The 22,426-nt window shown below is 41.3% G+C and overlaps 1 protein-coding gene across 4 annotated transcripts in view; it reads left to right on the top strand.

Moving 5' to 3' along the window:
* The first annotated feature begins 6,439 nt into the window (after window positions 1-6,439).
* The window catches only part of LIMA1 (LIM domain and actin binding 1), a 109,774-nt gene continuing 93,787 nt past the window's right edge, over window positions 6,440-22,426 (top strand). For 3 of the 4 annotated variants that reach the window (XM_054527955.2, XM_002823222.5, XM_009247709.4), the window contains exon 1: window positions 6,440-6,675. The gene's annotated coding sequence lies outside the window, so the exon portion shown is untranslated. The remainder of the gene's footprint in view (window positions 6,676-22,426) is intronic. The other variant, XM_063711751.1, reaches the window with a different exon arrangement.

The raw sequence follows: 22,426 nt of genomic DNA, 5'->3' as shown, positions 1-22,426 counted from the left end.
TGAGCCGAGATTGTGCCACTGCACTCCAGCCTGAGTAACAAAGTAAGATTCTGTCTCAAAAAAAAAAAAGAATGTTTACCTATTTATCATAGCTTGCCAGGAATAAGAACAAAATAAAAAACAAGAATGTTTACCTAACAAAAAGACATCTGATTGATCAACTATAACTATAAACTGAAATGAAAAAAAAGTTTGTCAGTAAGTAGACTAGATCCAGATAAATAACAATATATGAGATTATTAACTATAAATAATTTTGGAACATTTTTCTTTGGTTTATTCCTAAGGACATGGCAGAAATTTCATTTTACCAAATGCTTAATGAATTACACCTTTATATACTAAAAGAAGAAGGAGGAACAGAAATCTAAGCTCCTAGTTTGTCAGCTAAGTAAGACATGCCATTTTATTGAATCCCCAAAAGTCAATTAGGAATGAACCTTTACAGGTTCATTAGGAAACTATGGTTGAAAGGTTAAGTAACTTGTCCAGGAAAGAACAAAGCAGGTAGGGTGGAAAGTGGGAACAGAGTTAACATTTATTATCAAGTCTGTAGTAAGCAATACCAAGTATTTTACATACATTTTCTTGTTTGAGCTTCACATTACCCCTAAAAATATATACTACTCATTAATGTGCTAATAAACAACCAGCTCCCTGGGAAGATAATGTGTGCATATCTATATCTATCTATATAAATCTATAAAAATGTTACTAATATAAAGCATATGTAGCTTACAGCTTACAAATAATAAATATAAAATACTCTTTTTGTGAATTCCACACAGCCAGTTGATTCCACAAGCTTTCAGTATTTTTTCCAAACTCTTCTACCTCAGCCAATTTATGATGGCAATTCAACCATCATTCGATGTTTTCAATCTGCTAATCTTTTCCCAACATATTTCTTGTCCTTAAGTCTGACATTTGATTTACTATTAAACTACCATTCCTCATCCATTACCATTTTTCAACCTCATACAAACTTATTAAAATGAAACTTCTTTCGGTTTTAGCACTATTGATTGCAATAATGCTATCTTTTTAGCTTTTTGTATAATTGCAGGGATTGTAATTTTGTTTGATTCTACATTATTACTTGCAAAATCTTGAAAATAACTCAAGGCCAGGCATGGTGGCTCACACCTGTAATCCCAGCACTTTAGGAGGCTGAGGTGGGCGGATCACTTGAGGTCAGGAGTTCGAGACCAGCCTGACCAACATGATGAAACCCTGTCTGTACTAAAAATACAAAAAATTGCTGGGCGTGGTGGCGGGCGCCTGTAATCCCAGCTACTTGGGAGGCTGAGGCAGGAGAATCGCTTGAACCTGGGAGGTGGAGGTTGCTGTGAGCTGAGATCACGCCACTGCACTCTAGCCTGGGCGACAGAGCGAGACTCCATCTCAAAAAAAAAAGAAAGAAAATAATTCGAAATACATGTTTTAAAATTTCACTTAAATGATATTATTTTCCACAGTGAAGCTTGTTCTTTATAAGTCCAAGGAGGTGATTTTAACAAATAAAAACAACTTAAAATGATGTTTCTAATAAAAGACATGTATTCATTACTTTTTAGTAATACATTCTTAGGCAGAGGTTTAAATCTATTTTTGACTAGGTGTGGCAGTTCACACCTGTAAGCCCAGCGCTTTGGGAGTCCAAGATGAGAAGATCGCTTGAGGCCAAGAGTTCAAGACCAGCCTGGGCAACATGTGACACCCCATCTCTACCAAAAGTTTTTAAAAAGTAGCCAGGTGTAGTGGCATGTGCCTGTTGTCCCAGCTACTTGAGAGGCAGAGGCAGGAGAATCACTTGAGTTCAGGAGTTTGAGATTATAATGAGCTATGATTGTGCCACAGCACTCCAACCTGGGCAACAGAGTGAGACCCTGCCTCAAAAAAAAATTATTAAATGGAATGACTTCAAACTGATGACAACCAAATATTCAACTTGAGAGTCATGCTTTCTAATGCCAATCTTTAATTTTCCAAAGCTTTTGTAGTACATTCTATTAATTTTTTAATTTTCTGAATGTTAGTTGATCTTAACTGCAGTGCAACTGAAAGTAATGAAAATTATTTAAGAATGTCAATCATTAAAGTAAGGTATTGCAAGAAATTAATATTAGCTAATCTTGTTGCCAGGCCAGAATAAAAAGAATGAGAAAAATGCATTTATAATGTAGGATATGTGTGCCATGTAGCATTAGCGGTTGGTAAAGTACATGTCCACCCATCTCAACCTAAGTACTTGGCTAATTTTAATAATTTCAGTTTCAAGTTATTTAGCTATAATTTCCAACTGTTTCATTTTTTTGGGTTGGTGGTAAACAGAATAAATTTTATCCATAATATTGTTATTTTTTCTTGAGACGGAGTCTCACTCTGTCTCAGGCTGGGGTGCAGTGGCACAATCTCAGTCCACTGCAACTTCCGCCTCCTGGGTTCAAGTGATTCTCCTGCCTCAGCCTCCCGAGTAGCTGTGACTATTGGTGTACACCACCACGCCCAGTGAATTTTTGTATTTTTAGTAGAGACAGGGTTTCACCATGTTAGCCAAGCCAGTTTTGAATTCCTGACCTCAAGTTATCCACCTGCCTCGGCCTTCCAAAGTGCTGGAATTACAGGCATGAGCTACCGTGCCCAGCCTATCCAGAATATTTTTAAATGATTGACTTGTTTTATTTCAGATACTGAATTATAATTGGTAATAGAACCAAATGATGACATTAGGAAATTTTTCTAACAAATCTGTAGCCACTCCAGTCTTCTTTCCCATTATTGTAAAAGCACCATTAAAACAAAATGCAGTTTACTTTCAACTATTCATTATTAAATTTCAAATATTCATTACTGAAGCCACATTTAAAGTAGACAATATCGGCTGGGCACGGTGGTTCACACCTGTAATCCCAGCACTTTGGGAGGCCAAGGCTGGTCGATCACTAGAGGTCAAGAGTTTGAGACCGGCCTGGCCAACATGGTGAAACCCTGTCTCTACTAAAAATACAAAAATTACCTGGGCTTGGTGGTGCACGCCTGTAATCCCAGCTACTTGGTTGAGGCAGGAGAATCGCTTGAACCCAGGGGGCAGAGGTTGCAGTGAGCCGAGATTGTGCCAGTGCACTCCAGCCTGAGGGACAGAGCAAGACTGCCTCAAAAGAAAAAAAGTAAAATAGACAATAATGTAGTAGAAATATAATCTGTGTAGCAGACACCAATTTTTTTTTTTTTTTTTTTTGGAGATGGAGTCTCACTCTGTTGCCCAGGCTGGAGTACAATGGTGCGATCTCTGCTCACTGCAACCTGTGCCTCTGGAGTTCAAGCAATTCTCCTGCCTCAGCCTCCCGAGTAGCTGGGACTACAGGTGCACACTACCACACCTGGCTAATTTCTGTATTTTTAGTAGAGATGGGATTTCACCATGTTGTCCAGGCTGGTCTCGAACTTCTGACCTTGTGATCCGCCCACTTGTGATCTGCCCACCTCAGCCTCCCAAAGTGCCGGGATTATAGGCGTGAGCCACCGTGCCCAGCTGACACCAATTCTTTTAAAGCAACAAATATCTTTACCCGTACAGAAGCTTATTCAACTGTGTACTGGAGATGAATCTCTAGGTAATTTTCTTCCAATATGTAGATGTCTCATCAATTATAGTGCATATTTGCCATTCTCTTCCAAGATTCTTAAATATGTTGACATAATTTCTTTTGCAGTATGTTCTGCTATTCTTGTTGCACTGTATCATGTATGTAAACATTTGCCTGTATCTACTCCATTTTTCCCTTTCAACTCTATTGTTCCCTTCACTATCAGATAAAGGCCTATGAGTTTTTTGTTTGAGACAGGGTCTTGTTCTGTCGCCCAGGCTGGAGTGCAGTGGTGTGATCTCAGCTCATTACAACCTCCAACTCCTGGGCTCAAGGCATCCTCCCACCTCACCCTCCCAGGTAACTGGGATTACAGGCACGCACCACCACACCCAGCTTTTTTGTCTGTTTATTGTATTTATTTGTAAAGACAGGGTTTTGCCATGTTGGCCAGGCTAGTCTCTAACTCCTGGCCTCAAGTGATCCCTGCCTGGGCCTCCCAAAGTGCTGGGATTACAGGCGTGAGCCACTGCACCTGGCCCATGCCCATTCTGTATGTATTGTCTATGGCTACTTTGGCACATTTGGCACTACAGTGAGAGCTGAGTAGCTGTGACAGAGACTATAAGTCCCACAAAGCCTAAAATATTTACTATTTGGCTGTTTACACAAAAGGTTTGCTAACATATGGTCTAGAAAAATCAACAAAACAATAAATCACGCCCTGACTTGTTGCATTTGCCCATTTCCGTGGTGTAAATACTCCCATTACAGCCAATTTCGTGCTACCAATGTGACATTTCTGAATAGAGTTGGGAAGAGATGCATACAACATATGCAGTATTTCCACATGGGGATACAATGGACAAATAACCTCAAGAGCAGAATTATTAGTAAAATGAAGAAAAAAACCACAAAGTGATGAGTTTTTAGTATTTATTATCTTTATTTAAAAAAATTTTTTTAGAAATAGGGTGTCACTCTGTTGCCCAGGCTGGAGTGCAGTGGTGTGATCATAGCTCACTGCAACATCAAACTTCTAGCCTCAAGCCATCTTCCCGCCTTAGCTTCCCAAAGCACTGGGATTACAAATGTGACTCAACACGCCTGGCCTATTACTTTTATTTTTAAGATAATTTAATTGTAGCTTATATAATTTGATTTCTAATAATGGTTGTGCTTATGAACTGGCTCATAAAATCCCTGAAAATTTAGCAATCAACCTAATGCTAGCTCTATCTTCAAAAGGAGGCTTTGGGAAAGCAAGTAATTTTTGTATCCACTAAAGCACAGAGCTAAAAAAAATATTGGGGGGAGGGGAGACATCTATTGAGGGAACGCCACATGCAGGGTAAGGTATTTTCTGGAGTACTATCCTGTATTGATATTGTATGCTCTTTAGCATTCCCATGCTGCCTGCCACTTTTGCTGGAGTCTTGATACTTGATACTGTTAATGCAAAATAAGTAGCAGGCCATTAGTTTGGAGTTGTTTTTGTACCCAGAAAGCAACCCAAAATTTAGAGTTATTCCTTGTACCTTTTGTTTGTTTTGTTTTTTTGAGAGGGAGTCTCGTTCTCTCATCCAGGCTGGAGTGCAGTGGCGAGATCTCTGCTTACTGCAATCTCCACTTCCCGGGTTCAAGTGATTCTCGCGCCTCAGCCTCCCGAGTAGCTGGGATTACAGGCACTTGCCACCACGTCCAGTTAATTTTTGTATTTTTAGTGGAGACGGCGTTTCACCATGTTGGCTAGGCTGGTCTCGAACTCCTAACCTCAGAGGATCCGCCTGCCTCAGCCTCCCAAAGTGCTGAGATTACAGGTGTGAGCCACCGCGCCCGGCCCCTTGTACCTGATTTTGAATGGAGTTTCAACCAATCACAAACAGACAACCAGCCAAGTGGTTATATAATTAGGGACCTCCCATGTGACCACAGCCAAATAAGGCAAACGCTTAGCTGTAGCCAATCAAATTTCTTTACTTTCGTGTTCAGCCTATAAAGTTTGATGCCTAGGCAGCTAGAGCAGGGGTGTCTGAGCCTCTTCTGGTTTTGACTGTTGTCCGATACAAAATCTAAGTCTGTTTTGTCTGAAATTTTTATTTCTACAATACCTATCCAGAAATCAGTCTAGGCTGGATATTTGAAGGAAGAAAGGAATAACTGGCTGGCATATTCATCATCTGTTGGAAATCTCTCTTCTCCTTACACATTTTCATTAACTTCTTTAGGAAGTGTAATTACAAGCGTTTTCCCACGAGCAGCCCCTACTAATAACGCATCAAGCTGCATGAATTCCGAAAAGCTTCAGAAAACTTGTAGTCTGAAACGCTACTATGCTTGAGGTACAGGAAAGAAGGATACTATCAAAAGGCATCATTCAGCTGGCACGGAAGTGGGACAAGAATTTGGGGGCAGGATGGCCAAGTGCTAGGCCAATTGACGGTCTCCAAACCATTATTAGCACAGTTCCTATTCTGAGTGGAAGAGTAAAAACAGCTATTGGAGAACTTGGACGTCATCCGCCCTTGTCAAACCGTTTTCAGGATTAATGAACTTAATTCAGCTTTTTCCACTACACCACACAGCCTCCTCTAAAACACCCTCCCTGCACAAAACTTACCCCCAAAGCACCAGGAACCTAGCTGGCTAAAGTTGAGCTTAGGAAAAACCTGAGTGGCTCCAGAGTCAAACTGCGGTAACTTTGAGTCTGAAGGAGTTAAGGCCAAAGTAGAGCTGCACAGAGGCCCACGTCGTGCAAGCGCCTGTCTCCTTCAGAGAAAGGCGTGCCGAGGTAGACTAGGCCCCGGACAGCAACACACCTTATCCCATCGCCAGCGTCCCGCACTGCCAGAGCGACTGGAGCAGACGCGAGCGCTGGGCACGTAGCCGGTGGCGCGCACGCTCAGCCCAAGGCCGCACGGGAGGCTGGCTGGCGTGCGCGCCCCCGCGGCGATGGGCGGGGTCCGGGGCGGGGCCGCAGGAGCAGTAGGTGTTCGCAGCTTGGTCGCGACAGGTGCGCTAGGTAGAGCGCCGGGACCTGTGACAGGAGTGGTAGCAGCGCAGAGGAAAGGCGGCTTTTAGCCAGGTAAGGGCCTTCTCACTCCACAACCGGAGAGTGCGCGAAGACCCCGGCTTCTCTCCACACCCTCTTTCTCCTTCGACTTTTGGGGTGGGGGGAGTGCAAGGAGTGTGAGTCCCTCCCCCTCGAGATAAGGGGTCGAGGGACGCTGATCCTCCGTTCTTTCCTCACTTCTGGGGCCTGCGCTGGGTGGGGAGTGCTTACGTCGGGCTGAGCCTTTGCTGCCCAAGGGCGGGAGCTGCAAATACCCCGTCCTCTCCCACCGAGAACACTCCATTCTAACTGTATACTTTCTGGTGTGGTGGAGGAAGGTGGCAATTCATTAAAACTCCAAATACGCTCCTTCCAGGGAAATACTCTAATATTCAACTGCACTTTTTCCTTCATTTTCAGCCATTCCCTCTCTTCGATTTTTTCTCCCCTTCCATTACGCCAGCTGAACTCTGTTTAAGACACTTACACCCTTTTGAGGAATGTTGAGAATATAGCAGTCCTTGCAGCCGATGTGTCATCCCCGAATCGCTATCGTGTATATATCGCTGGCACTTGCCCCCGACATATGTAGGTGTTAATGTAAGGTAATTGTACACCCCTGGCTACACATACTAAAGCTTGAAGTTGTAGCTGCTAGGAAAGAACCATCTGGCACCCTTCCTAGCCTCCTTACTGATGCTTGCAAGAACGGTTTAGCTGATCCTAGTGAGAGATATTTGAACTACTATTGTCTTGTACCTAACTCCAGCTTTCAAAAGTCTGCCTTGGCCGGGCGCAGTGGCTCACGCCTATAGTCCCAACACTTTGAGAAACTGAGGCGGGAGGCTCGCTTGAGCCCAGGTGTTTGAGACCAGCCAAGGCAACTTAGCGAGACCCTTGTCTCTACAAGAAATAAATAAATAAATAAAAATAAAAATAAAAGATAAGTCTGCCTAATCCAGATCTGCCTAATCCAGATGGTTCAATTGACTTGACTTTTCAGGTTAGTCAAAGGTACTTAAGGAGTTGTCAGTTTTTAAGACAATGCCCATTTTGGGGAGAGGTTTTGTTTTGCATTAAGTATTCTTTTGCTCTTGTTTTAAATGGTTTAACAGAGTACCTTTTATCTGCTTAGTTACCAATACTATTCACAAATGCTAAATATTTCAGGAGCCATGAAATAACACCAATCCTTTCTTCTGAGGTATGATGTAGGCACAAAAGAACATGACCCCCAACAACATGTTCTAAGTTCCTGTAGAGGTATAACCTGGGTGCAGGATGATCACGTTTTAGATAGATCTTCAAAAAATTATAGAGTTGGCGTGAAAGAAGGCAAAAAAAAGTGTGTGTTCATATATGTTTTCTTGTTTTGCATTGATAGAACAACATATAATGTACTAGGTAATTAGTTTAGGAACTTATTTCATTCTTTGGACAAAATATTGAGTGCCTTTCCTGTCAGTCCTACTGTAGATTCAAAGTGCCAAACGTCTTTACCCTAAAAGAACTTAAAATCTAGTGGGTTAGACAGATCCACATACAATTTATGGTATTAGTGAGGTCATTTCTATACTAGAGGTCAGCCCAGGGTACTGTAGGAGCATGAGGAATATAGGTGTTTTGTTTTGTTTTTTAATTCTCTCTTCTGCTTTTCCTTAAAAACAAAAACCTCTGAGTAATAATGAGTGATTCTCTTCGATCTATGTGTTTGTATCACTTCATATTTCTTACCCTCTCCCTCCAACTCTATGGCCTATGGAAAATGGGATTAGACCCTGTTGTTAATGTGGCATTTAGTAAATAGTTGGATCTGTTTCCACTGTTCTGTATTGCGCTGGGAAGTGTTGTTATCAGGTAGTCCCTGGGAAGAGAACAGTATATTGGCAACATTAGCAAAGGAGTGCCATTTTGTAAAAATTACCTCATTGTATAACTTTCTTTAACTTGGTACACTCAAGCTTTGTTCCAGACTCTGGTTAAAGGTGGGGCTAATTTCAACCTAATAATTCTAAGAGAAAGCTTCAGAAGCTAAAACAATTCACATCTTGGTGACAGCGGATACTTTTTCCTGCTAAGGTGCCCTCAAAATGTTTTTCTCTTTCTTTTTTTCTTGGGTGGGGAAGACAGGGTAGATAGGTGGGTGGGGAAAAATGTTTTTAAGTATAATTTTGACTACTGTTTCTTCAGGTTTCAAATTCTTATATTTTCTCTGGTATTTTTCACCAGTTAACTGCAATTAACTTAGAGCCCCTGTACCAAAAAAATTTATCAAAGACATACACACACAGACACAAAAGAATATTGAGAGTGTGGGAGTTCATTAGACATCTTTGGCATAATAGGGCACCTAACCACAAATTGGAAGAATTTGTTATTATTTAAATTGACAGTGAAACTAGTTTCAGGCATTCGTAATTCCATACACTATTAGATAGATGACTTTTAGATTAGAATTGTACCCTTTCTGCAGTTAGGAAAATGTATAACTTGAGTCCTGAGTCAGTAATTTCCATTAGAAAAGGCAATTGTTTTTTAAGTTTGCTATTGTCTTTCACTGTATGTTTTTTGATAGAAAATTAAGGTACTTCATTTTAGATTGCATACAGTAATCTCCAGGTGAGGTTACTTAACACAGCCTCTTCAGGTTATTAACAAACCAGTGGTTGTAAATGAAGTAGTTTCTACTTAATGATTATGGAGTTGAGATTCTATGGTGGATGATAAGGTAGGACCATACTGATGAGTTTATTCTGAAGCTGGGTGCAGAGTCCTCAGGACTCAGTCAAATTATTGTGCTACTAAAGACCTCTTTTCATAAAAAGGATGGAGTTTGACCTAACAAGCAATCCATTATTCAGCATGTCAGATGATTTTTTGACATGTGAAAACTTTCTAGAGACTTCCTGTGTCCACTCATAAGAAGTTAACATGATACCATGAAAATTTTACATTCTTTTGATTTTCTTTTAAATAATTTGTTAATACTACTACCTTGGGCCGGGCACGGTGGCTCACGCCTGTAATCCCAGCACTTTGGGAGGCCGAGGTGGGCGGATCACGAGGTCAGGAGATCGAGACCATCCTGGCTAACATGGTGAAACCCCGTCTCTACTAAAAATACAAAAACAAAATTAGCCGGGCGTGGTGGTGGGCGCCTGTCGTCCCACCTACTCGGGAGGCTGAGGTGGGAGAATGGCGTGAACCCGGGAGGCGGAGCTTGCAGTGAGCCGAGATCGCGCCACTGTCCCCAGCCTGGGTGACAGAGTGAGACTCCGTCTCAAAAAAAAAAAAAAAAAAAAAAAATACTACTACTCTGAAACTAAGAACTTTCATCTTTAGGGAAAAAAAAGATGCAACTTTTTTGTACTTCTGATAACAAGTGTGGATCTATTTTGCCCCTTAATTATTCTGTAACAGAGCTTATGATATGGAAAACTTTACAGTCCTTCAAATATGTTTTGTCTTGCACAAAGTATTGCCATTCTTGTTTCATTACCCATAAATTAGTCCCAATATCCGTTTTACTTAGTTTTAGATTTCCACAATCTTTTTTTTTTTTTTCCATAAACTGAAATTCAGGCTAATGCCCCGGGACTTCTTTATTTCATAGTCAGTTTTACTAACATTTGCTCAGATTTGGCGCCTGAGCAAAAATTTGGCTTCCAGCACTACAGGAAAGCTGTCTGTCCGTGCATAGTATCCAGTGGTTTCTGTCTAATGGCCCCTCGCTGTCATCTTCCTTACCCCTTGGCAATAATTGACCAAGTGAACAACTTGTCTAGTTCTTCCTTTCATTTGCTTTTCTTGACATGACTACTATCTGGTTCTCCATTTTCTAATCTAACCACTTACTCCCATACTCCATTAACTCAGTCTTTTTGCCCCTTAAATGCCGGGTTCACCATAGCCCTGCTCAGCTTCCTATTCTCACTATACTTTCTCCCTGTATAATCTGATTTCTTTCCATGACTTCCACTATCACCTCCATGTAAGTGGCCTGAAAATTTATCTTTTTAAAAAACTTTTTTCATATTGTATGTATAATTCTTGTTTTATTTTCATATATGCCAACACATTTAAAAATAAAAATTATAGATTATTATAAAATAAAAATTATATATGTTTATTATAGAAAATGTGGAAAAAACAGGCCGGGTGTGATGGCTCATGCCTGTAATCCCAGCACTTTGAGAGGCTGAGGCGGGTGGATCACTTGAGGTCAGGAGTTTGAGACCAGCCTGGCCAACATAGTGAAACCCCATCTCTACTAAAAATACAAAAATTAGCTGGGCGTGGTGGCGCACGCCTGTAGTCCCAGCTACCAAGGAGGCTGAAGCGGGAGAATCCCTTGAACCCAGGAGGCAGAGGCTGCAGAGAGCCAAGCTCATGCCACTGCACTCCAGCCTGGGTAACAAAGCAAGACTCCATATCAAAAAAAAAAAAAAAAAGAAAATGTGGAAAAAACAAATTATAAAGAAGACAAAATAACCCATATTCCATAATCTGCTCCAGAGAGATCTATCATTTGATATATTTCCTTTCAGTGGTTTTGTTTTCTTTGATATACACACACTCACATAAACACAAAGGTAATTGAACTCATACTGTTGCAGTAGATATAGTTTTGTGTCTGCTTTTTTTGCTTTATATTATTTTTCATAGCATCAAAAAATTTTGAAAACATTTAAATGGATATTTAATCTCCATTGTAATCTATTTAATAATTTATTATATTGAGGTTGCATAATTTAATTGTTTTGGTTTTACATTAAATGAAAACAATTGAGAACAAATTTATGCATAAATCTTTGTGCAAATCACTCATTATTTCCTTAGGTTAGATTCCCAGAGGTTGAATTACCAGTCAAGGGGTGTGAAAATTTAAAAATACTAAACCTGCTCCCAAATTGCTTTTTGTAAAGATTAGACTAATTAACATTCTCAACTGCAGTGATTGTGAGTGCCCATCTTAGTGCAGCCTTGGTAACATTGAATATTATTATTATTATTATTTTTGAGATGGAGTCTCTCTCTGTCGCCCAGGCTGGAGTGCAGTGGCACAATCTCTGCTCACTGCAAGCTCCGCGTCCCAGGTTCACGCCATTCTCCTGCCTCAGACTCCTGAGTAGCTGGGACTACAGGTGCCCGCCACCACACCTGGCTATTTTTTTTTTTTTTTGTATTTTTAGTAGAGACGGGGTTTCACCGTGTTAGCCAGGATGGTCTCAATCTCCTGACCTCGTGATCCGCCCACCTCGGCCTTCCAAAGTGCTGGGATTACAGGCATGAGCCACCGCGCCCAGCCTGTCTGGCTAATTTTTGTGTTTTTTAGTAGAGACAGGGTTTCACCATGTTGATCAGGCTGACCTCAAACTCCTGACCTCAGGAGATCTTCCCACCTCGGCCTCCCAAAGTGCTGGGATTACAGCATGAGCCACTGCACCCGGCCTGAATATTATTTTTTAATCTTTACTAATTTGATAGGCAGAAGTGAATTAATTTGTATTTCTTTGCTAGTGAGAGAGAACATTTTTCATACATTCATTTCTGTTTCTTCTGTGAATTATGTCTGGGTTAATCCCATTCCTATTTTTATTTGGGCGTTAACATTTTAATTATGTTGGTTTTTTGTTTGGTATTCTTTTATTTGGAGCGTTTTGTGGGGGAAGCACAGGCTTTTATTAGACCAAATAGAGTGAGTGGAGTGATAAAGTGGAAAGTATACAGAAGTTGGAATTGTGGTGTTATAAATGCCCATTGTTTTGAGGGGCCAGAGCTTGTGATCAATGAAGCAGTACTGCAGAATGGAAAGGGTGCTGTTTGAGAGTCAGGATTCCCAACTTAATGTTGTCATCAGCCAATCAGGTGATCTTGGACAAGTCATTGATTCATTGACTCAGAGCCTCATCTGTAAAATGAGAGGGTTGGGCTTTTGATCCCCAAGACCGGACAACCTCTGTGCTGAAAGGATGCCTTTGGAGCTACTACTGTTCACTAGACATTCTGGAATTACTTTCTGTCTCATCTCTAACCTTTCACCTAATTTTAGATATATAGAGCCCGAGGAAAGACTGGATGCAGTAAAGGCAGTTTCCACCGGAGTAGCAAGGGGAGCCTGGGGACAGTTTAATTTGTTTGTGCCCTTTAACTTTCAGGAAAATAGAAGTATAAAAAAATATTGAATGGGGTTCTTGCTGTGGGAGTTGGGGGAAGAAAAGAAAAAAAAAGAAGTCAAAAAGATTAGTATTTTTTTAGGCATTCCCATAGACTGACACTTGGAAACTGGTAAGATAAAATCACAGAAGCTCTGCTGACCTGTGCCACAAAACTCCATTATCTACAATGTATGTGAAAAATGTCTCATTTTGTGACTAGAGGGTGTACGTCTCCAAGGCAAGTTATTTAACAACTTCTTCTACTTCATACAGAACCATTCTTAGTGTTTTTCTTTGTGATTTGTATAAACTCTTCTATTTTAAGAATATTAATTTTTTGTCCTGTGGTCAAATATTTAACCAGTTTGCCTTTTAATTTTGTATATAGTATATTATTACTTATCTATAGATTTTTTTTTTTTGAGACAGGGTGTCACTCAGTCACCCAGGCTGGAGTGCAGTGGCACGATCTTGGCTCACTTTAGCCTCCTCCTCCAGGGTTCAAGTGATTCTCGTGCCTCAGCCTCCCAAGTAGCTGGGATTACAGGCACATGCCACCACGCCTAGCTAATTTTTGTATTTTTAGTAGAGACAGGGTTTCTCCATATTGGCCAGGCTGGTCTTGAACTCCTGACCCAGGTAATCTGCCCGCCTTGGCCTTCCAAAGTGTTACAATTACAGGCGTGAGCCACCGCACCCAGCCTGGATTTTTAAATTTGAGATTTCTTCTGGTGCTGTGATGTTTAGAAGGCCTTCACCATGCAGAGATTGGTTAAGTATTCACTTTCATTTCCTTCTGATTTTTACCATTTTACACTTTATATTTAATTCTTTAATTTGTATTGAACTTACTTTGAAGTACCAAACCAATATGTTTAATGCCTTTGTACATCTGAGCTCCAGATCTGTATTTCCAGCTACCTGTTAGGCTATGTGGATAGTCCCTGTACGCCATGCATCTGCATACACCCAGTTTCCCTAAGGAGAAAGCTTGAGGTTGTACTTACCACCTTAATACTTTTCTCCACCCACATTTAATCAATCCCCAAGTTTGGCTGATTCTGCCCCAGGAGTGATAAGGGTTCTTTAATTAGTCTTCTAATTCAGATTCCCCTTTTTTGTTTTTTTGCCAGAGTCCTTGAGTCCTTGAGTCCTTGAGTAATCCTTAGAGTTGGCTTCAGTTTTTCCCTTGCAGAAAAGTTATCAGAGTTGTCATTAAAAAAAAAAAAAAAAAAGCACTGATTTTCAAAATATGGTTCCTTTAATTGCCTGTGTTAGAATTACCTGGCAGTGGTTAAAAAGGTAGAGTCTCAGGTCCCACCTAGACCTGCAGATCAGTGTGTCTGAGGGATGGGCCTAGGAACCTGAAGTTTATCAAGTACCTCGAGAGATTTATATGCAAACTTAAGGGGAGACAATGCCTAAGTAAATTCAGTCTAACTTTCTGACATGCTCTTCAAGACACCCACACCCCACTCTGACAGCCTATTCTTTTAGGCTTATCTCCCACAAGACTACCCACCCACCTGGCACTGTGACCCTACAATAATTCTCTGTTTCCTGGACCTGCCCAGTTCTTTCCTGCCTCTGTGCCTTTGCTCATGCAGTTCCCACAGCCTCATACTCCTCCCCTTCCCCACCCTCTTGTTGAAATCCTTTTCCTTAAGAGCCCAAATCAAATGCTACCTTCTTAAATTTTTTTAATAAAAAAAAGCCTTTTCTAATTTCTTCTACTTGAATCAGTGGCTCCCTCCCCAGTCTTTATACTTAACACTTGATTTTTGCTTCATTTCTTACCTTACTTAATGTTGTCACTATTTATAAATTATTGCTTCCTTGTAAGATTACAAGCCTTTTAGGTATGAGAACCTTTCCCTTCCTTTTCATTTTTGTGGTCATTATGCACATATAAACAATTAAGAACTCATTTTATTTTATTATTTTGAGACACAGTTTCATTCTGTCCCAGGCTGGAGTGCAATGGCGCGATCTCAGCTCACTGCAACCCCCACCTCCTGGGTTCAGGTGATTCTCATGCCTCAGACCTCTGGAGTAGCTGGGACTACAGGCACGTGCCACCACGCCTGGCTAATTTTTTTTTTTTTTCTGTATTATTAGTAGAGACAGGGTTTCACCATGTTGGCCAGGCTGGTCTCGAACTCCTGGCCTCAAGTGATCTGCCCACCTCAGCTTCCCAAAGTGCTGGGATTATAGGCGTGAGCCACCGCACCTGGCCAAAGTACTCATTTAGTACATGAAATATATCTGATCTTGCAAACACACTTTTATATAATAATGTTTGGCTTTGTATCACACATAGAATAAAATTAAAATCCTTTAGCATTGCTTATTAATCCTTATTTAATCTGACTACTACTCATCTCTGTCATCGCATACTTCTCACTCACTTCCTAGCTGTATTATTCCTTCCTAAGGGCCTTTGCATTTGCTTTTCTCTGCCTGGAAAACTCCCCCATCTATTCTCTTCACCTTGCTGGCTGCATATGTTCTCCCCATCATTCAGGTTTCAGTTCAAATGTCATTCACTCAATGAGGCCTTCCCTGATCACTGCCTAAAGAAGCTGTTTGTGTCCCTGTTCCTACCACAACTCCAGTTACTCTTTTTGTATTTCCTTCACACCACTAATCACAGCCTTTAGTTGTCCTGCTTCTCCAGTGGAATGGAAATTTCATGAGAGTAGAGACCATGTCTGTCTTTTTTTTTTTTTCTGAGATGGAGCCTCACTCTGTCACCCAGGCTGGAGTGCAATGGCATGATCTTGACTCACTGCAACCTCCACCTCCCACGTTCAAGAGTCTCCTGCTTTAGCCTCCCAAGTAGCTGGGACTACAGGTGCCCGCCACCACACCCAGCTAAATTTTTTATTTTTGGGAGTGACAGGATTTCACCATGTTGGCCAAGATGGTCTCCATCTCTCGACCTCATGACCCACCTGCCTTGGCCTCTCAAAGTGCTGGGATTACAGGCGTGAGCCCCCGCGCCCGGCCTTGTCTGTCATTTTTAACATTATCTCTTCAGCACTTGGAACACTGCCGAAGACTTGGTAAATGCTAAATAAATATTTGTTGAATGAGTGAATAAGCCTTGAAGATGGACTTTTCATTTGGACAAGTCTTGTTTTGGTTTGCAATCCAAAGTGTTGTATTTTTTTTAACTGGACAACAGCTGAGGTCGGTCCATCTGGGTTCAAATCAGGTAGCAGTCTCTGAGGAGTTCGGAAGGTAGCAGGACAAAAGTTTGGATACTGTCACAACCAGGATTAAGTTCCATCTGAGTGCAAGTTTTCCAAGGTGTTTCCAGGATCCAGGCCACTATTTTCCTACCACTATAGCCATCTACTTCCCAGGTTGTTACTCTGGATTATACTAGTCTATCAACTCCTATTACATTTTTAAAAGCCAGTGTGGCAAAACTAAAACCCAATTACTGCAATCCACAAACAACCAGAAGTTTTCTTCTGTTTTCATTCTCTAGGAGAAAAATTAGAAAGCTATCTAGAATCTTCAAGAAAAAATGAAATGATTTTCATTATACTTACTATTAACACATGCTCTGAAATAGGACAGTGTGCTGATTAGAAAGATTTTCAGCAACAGCTTTAAACAAAAGTTTCTTATTAACATCTAGTTGAACCAGACATTATAACGAATTAGTTCTAATTTCTATTTCTTTTCATTGGTTAGTCTTTTTTAATTCCATTTTTTTTCTTAATGCTGGCTTGAAGTTTTATTTAAAATAATGCTTTGTATAGTAGCTGATAGTTTTCAAAGTACTTTTGCTTTTATCCTTTCATTTGGTCCTCATAACCATCCTGTGTGAATCAATATCTGTTTTTGAGATGAAGAAATTGAGACCCAAAGACAGTGATGATCTTTCCCCTGCCAACTGAAAGACCACTACCCAGCAAATGCCTCTCAGTAACTGTTTTCTACAGTCCCGAATTAGATGTAGTTTTTAGAAGCTAAACATTAAAATTCAATTGAAACAGTAACATTAATATGTTTATAACCAGGCCAGGTGCAGTGGCTCACGCCTGTAATCCCAGCACTCTAGGAGGCCAAGGCTGGCGGATCACTTGAGGTCAGGAGTTCGAGACCAGCCTGGCTAACATGGCAAAACCCTGTCTCTACTAAAATTACAAAAATTAGCCTGGGAGACAAAGTAAGACTCCCTCTTAAAAAAAAAAAAATGTTTATAACCAATTCATTTTTTTTTTTTTTTTTTTTTTTGAGACAGAGTCTCTCTCTGTTGCCCAGGCTAGAGTGCAGTGGTGTGATCTCTGCTCACTGCAAGCTCCACCTCCCGGGTTCATGCCATTCTCCTGCCTTAGCCTCCCGAGTAGCTGGGACTACAGGTGCCCGCCACAACGCCCGGCTAATTTTTTGTATTTTTTTTTAGTAGAGAAGGGGTTTCACCATGTTAGCCAGGATGGTCTCGATCTCCTGACCTCGTGATCTGCCTGCCTCGGCCTCCCAAAGTGCTGGGATTACAGGCATGAGCCACCACGCCCAGCCCTATAACCAATTCTTAATAAGATACCTAGCATTGGTCCAGATAAGTAGCCAAATTTTATCACTTGTGTGGCTGTGTGATTCGGTACATCTTTATGTGATCAGCCTCAGTGATGCTTGTCCTTGATTAAGGCATTGTTATGTGGTAGCTTCTCAGATTTTTTTTTTTTTTTTTTTTTTTTGAGACGGAGTTTCGCTCTTGTTGCCCAGGCTGGAGTGCAATGGCACGATCTCGGCTGACTGCAACCTCCGCCTCCCGGATTCAAGCAATTCTCCTGCCTCAGCCTCCTGAGTAGCTGGAATTACAGGCATGCACCACCATGCCCAGCTAATTTTTTTGTATTTTTGGTACAGACGGCGTTTCTCCATGTTGGTCAGGCTGATCTCAAACTCCCGACCTCAGGTGATCCGCCCGCCTCGGTCTCCCAAAATGCTGGGATTATAGGCATGAGCCACCGCACCCAGCCAGCTTCTCTTTTAAAGAAAGGAAGGATTAAAGAACTTGCCTAGAGAAGAGTCAACTTTTCAGTAAACCCATTTTAATTCTCCTGCTTGAAGGGGTTGGTTAAACTGATCTGAACTGACTCTTCAGATTGAGCAAGTCCTGAAAAAAAGCACATCGTCTAAAATTTCAGATAAGAATGGAAGCCAGGCCCTTCTTGGAAATGTCCAGAAGTGAAACTAAGAAGCCCTGTATTTGGAGAAAACTTGATTAGTTATTAAGGACAAAGGGCTGCTATAAGAAGGTTATATCTTTAACAGAAGGAGCCTTCCTAAAATAAGCGTATGTGTTTCTTTTGCTTTGAGATTGTAAAGAAGACTCCTTAATTAGCTACTTTGCCTTAATTAAGCATGTAATTGGCAAGACTTGTGAGCATGTAGTTTCTAGGCAGATTTTCAGTTATGTAGGTGGGCCTTTGCTGAGATGTGTGGCAATTCAGTACTAGTGTAACACTGTTTTTCATTCATATAACAGATATTTATTGAGCCCCTACATGTTCCAGGCACTGGTATTTGGTACATCTGATGTTAAAGTGTGGAAAGATACAAAGGTTAAAGGAGAAATATGCTGTTCAGAGGAAGGCTGTGCTTTGTTGTAATGGTCTTGGTCAATTGTAAATTTCCACATTCTTTTTCTAATTAGCTATGTTTTTCTCTACTCTTTACCTTAAATTTGAAGCTAGTGAGTTAATGATCTGTTTTTCTACTTACTGAAGGAGATTTTTCTTACTATGTGTGAAAAAAAACTACTGAAAAAAAAAAAAAAAAAGAAAACCTCACTTCGTTGGATTACGTTTGCCCTTAGAATAAGTTAGTGATCAGCTGGGATGGGGAGGGAAGGAACCAAATGAACAAATAACAAATTTTATTAATTGGGAGAGAGGTGGAGTTAGACTTGAATTTGATCTGGTAATTTTTTAATTTAAAGGGGAAAAAAAAAGACTAGGAAAGTTCTAGGTGGAGTTAGACTTGAATTTGATCTGGTAATTTTTTAATTTAAAGGGGAAAAAAAAAGACTAGGAAAGTTCTTGGGTGGTTCTTCATGACCTACACATTTTAGACCAAAGTCAGTTGTTTTTGTTTTTCAAGGTAGAATCTTGCCCTGTCGCCGAGGCTGGAGTGCAATTAGTCACGGCTCACAGCAGCCTCAAACTCCTGGGCTCAAGCGATCCTCCCACCTTGGCCTCCCAAAGTGCTGGGATTACAGGCGTAAGCCACAGCACCTGGCCCAAAGTCAGTTTTTTGTTTGTTTGTTTGTTTTGAGACGGAGTCTCGCTCTGTCGCCCAGGCTGGAGTGCAGTGGCACGATCTCGGCTCACTGCAAGCTCCGCCTCCCGGGTTCATGCCATTCTCCTGCCTCAGCCTCCCGAGTAATTGGGACTACATGCACCCGCCACCATGCCCAGCTAATTTTTTGTGTTTTTAATGGAGACGGGGTTTCACTGTGTTAGCCAGGATGGTCTTGATCTCCTGACCTCGTGATCCGCCCGCCTCAGCCTCCCAAAGTGCTGGGATTACAGGCGCCCAAAGTCAGTTTTCAAAGGCTGTAACTGGGGTTACTCTTTTTTACCTGTCTAAATATGTGAAGATTACCACAATTATGTAAAAAATTAATTTGGGGTTCATAAGCACAAGAAGATAAGATATTCACATGAATGAATAAGGTAATAGAAGCCCTGTGGGAAGGTTTTAGTTATATTCTCTTCAACATAGAGTTCTTTTTTTTTTTTTTTTTTGAGATAGGGTCTCACTCTGTTGCCCAGGCTGGAGTGCAGTGGCGTGATCTCGATTCACTGCAACCTCCACCTCCAAGGCTGAAGCAATCCTCAGCCTTCTGAGTAGCTGGGATTACAGGCTCAAGCCACCACACCTGGCTAACTTTTATTTGTTTGTATTTTTTGTAGAGATGGGGTTTTGCCATTTTTCCCAGGCTGGTCTTGAACTCCTGAACTCAAGCAGTCTATCCTCCTTGGTCTCCCAAAGTGCTGGGATTACAGGTGTGAGAGTCACTGTGCCTGGCCCAACTTAAGAGTTCTTACAGAGGTGTTGATGTGCTGATAATACCTAAAATTTTTTCTTTTTTTTTTTTTTTTTTTTTGACAGAGTTTCACTTTTGTTGCCCAGGCTAGAGTACAATCTCGCGATCTCGGCTCACTGAAACTTCTGCCACCCGGGTTCAAGCGATTCTCCTGCCTCAGCCTTCCCGAGTAGCTGGAATTACAGGCATGTGCTACCACGCCTGGCTAATTTTGTATTTTTAGTAGAGACAGGGTTTCTCCATGTTGGTCAGGCTGGTCTCGAACTCCCAACCTCAGGTGATTCGCCCACCTCGGCCTCCCAAAGTGCTGGGATTACAGTCATAAGCCACCGTGCCCAGGCTTTTTATTTATTTATTTATTTTTTATTTTTTGACAGAGTTTTGCTCTTGTTGCCCAGGTTGGAGTGTAATGGTGTGATCTCAGTTCACTGCAACCCCTGCCTCCCAGGTTCAAGCGATTCTCCTGCCTTAGCCTCCCAAGTAGTTGGGATTACAGACATGCGCCACCACACCCGACTAATTTTTTGTATTTTTAGTAGAGACAAGGTTTCTCCATGGTGGTCAGGCTGGTCTCAAACTCGTGACCTCAGGTGATCCTCCCGCCTCGGCCTCCCAAAGTGCTGAGATTACAGGCATGAGCCACTGCGCCCGGCCCTAAAATTTTATCCTTAAGAGATATAACTTTTACCAATTTAGACTTTATGGTGCAGAGAAATGGTGTCAGGTCTTTGATCAGATCTGGTGTTCCTGGTAGTAACCATCAGTTTCTCAGAGATTATTACATTAGAGATATTCTCTTTTTATCAGTGATTTAACAGAAATAAGCTGACCCTGAAATATCACGTACGCTAGAACTGCTTTTCTGGTTTATTTTCCGTGCTGGAGATCATTTTGTTTCCAGGCCAGCCTCCTAAAAAATGAAAAGAGCTAACATTTATTTAACTTCTTTGGGCCTCAGTTTCTTCATCTGAATATTATTCAATAATACAATTACATAAAGTGAGTCGGTAATACTTCTGAGTGTGTTACTGTGAAGATTAAATAAGTTACATATGCAAAACAATTAAGACAGTATCTGACACATGGTAAATGGTCAATAAATGTTAGGTATTTTTATTACCACCACTGCTATCATTATTAAGTACTTATTTTAGCAATGTGCTAAGAGAACATTTTAGTGATGATGAAACTAAGGCTTAGAGTAATTTTCCTCATGTTACCCAGTAAGTGTGTGGTAGACTTAATATGTAGACTTGAGCCAAAAGGAGCCTTGGGCAGAGTTGGCTTAGATGTGGAACAGACTGGGGCATCTGGCCCAGCCTTTAATATTCCTGGTTTCAAGAATCTTAAAGGATAAGACCGGTCCAGACAGCCCCTAAATACCAGGAAGATGTGGTTTGTAATATGTCATTAGAACATGGACATTACGGTCTGTGGGATTGTTTCAAATCCTAGTTCTATCAGTTATTAGCTCTGTGACCTTGAGCAAGTTATTGAACATTTCTAGAACCTTAGTTTCTTCCTCTGTAAAATGAGAATAATAAATATTTGCTGGCCAGGTGCGGCGGCTCATGTCTATAATCCCAGCACTTTGGGAGGCCAAGGTGGGAGGATCGCTTGAGCCCAGGAGTTCGAGACGAGCCTGGGCAACATAGAAAGACCCTGTCTCTTACAATAATAATAATAATAATAATTGCTTCGTGGCAGTGTAAGAATTAAGTGAATAAGATCAAATGGAATGAGATAACATGTAAAGCACCTGGCATATGGCCAGTACTCAATAACCAATCCTTAGGCTTATGCTCAAGGGGTTCAAACTTGTACCTGATTCTGACATTATCTGTCTAGATGGTGAGCATTTAGGGTCTGGGTCTGCAAAAATTAACATGTTTGGACTCCATATGAGAGGTTCAGATTCCATAGGTGATCCTGATACTCAGAGTGCCACCGTTATCTGAAAGCACTAGACTGGATGGTGGAGGGTAGCAGCAGTGATCCTCTCTCAATGCCTGGGCTGTCAGTGTCAGTCAGGCTTCTTACAGGGCTGTGCTCTGCTTAGAATATTAATGAGCAGTCAGGGGTGGGTGTCCTGCAAAAGGGAACTCCACAGAAACGAGGCTCTCATCTGTATAGTCAAGCGGCATTTTTGTTTGGAAAGAATATTAATGAGATCTGGATAAGAATCAGACACCAGGAAAGGACAGCTGCTGTGAGAGGCAAATCCAATTGTACAAGGAGTTACACATGATATTCAGAAAGTCCTTGTGTAATTAAGAAAAAAGTAAGTTGTAGAGATAATAAATAATTTATAAATGACGTTAAAAAAAATAAATGTGGCCAGGCACGGTGGCTTACGCCTGTAACCCCAGCAGTTAGGGAGGCAGAGGTGAGAGATAGGTTGAGGCTAGGAGTTTGAGGCCAGCCTGGGCAACATAGTGAGACCTCATTCTTCACAAAAAGAAAAAATAGGCAGGCTGGGTGTGGTGGCTCATGCCTGTAATCCCAGCACTTTGGGAGGCCGAGGCAGGTGGATTGCAAGGTCAAGAGATCAAAA

Source organism: Pongo abelii, chromosome 10 (genome assembly GCF_028885655.2).
Source record: "Pongo abelii isolate AG06213 chromosome 10, NHGRI_mPonAbe1-v2.0_pri, whole genome shotgun sequence".
NCBI classification, from domain to species: Eukaryota; Metazoa; Chordata; class Mammalia; order Primates; family Hominidae; genus Pongo; species Pongo abelii.
This window is presented reverse-complemented; position numbering and strand designations above follow the sequence as displayed.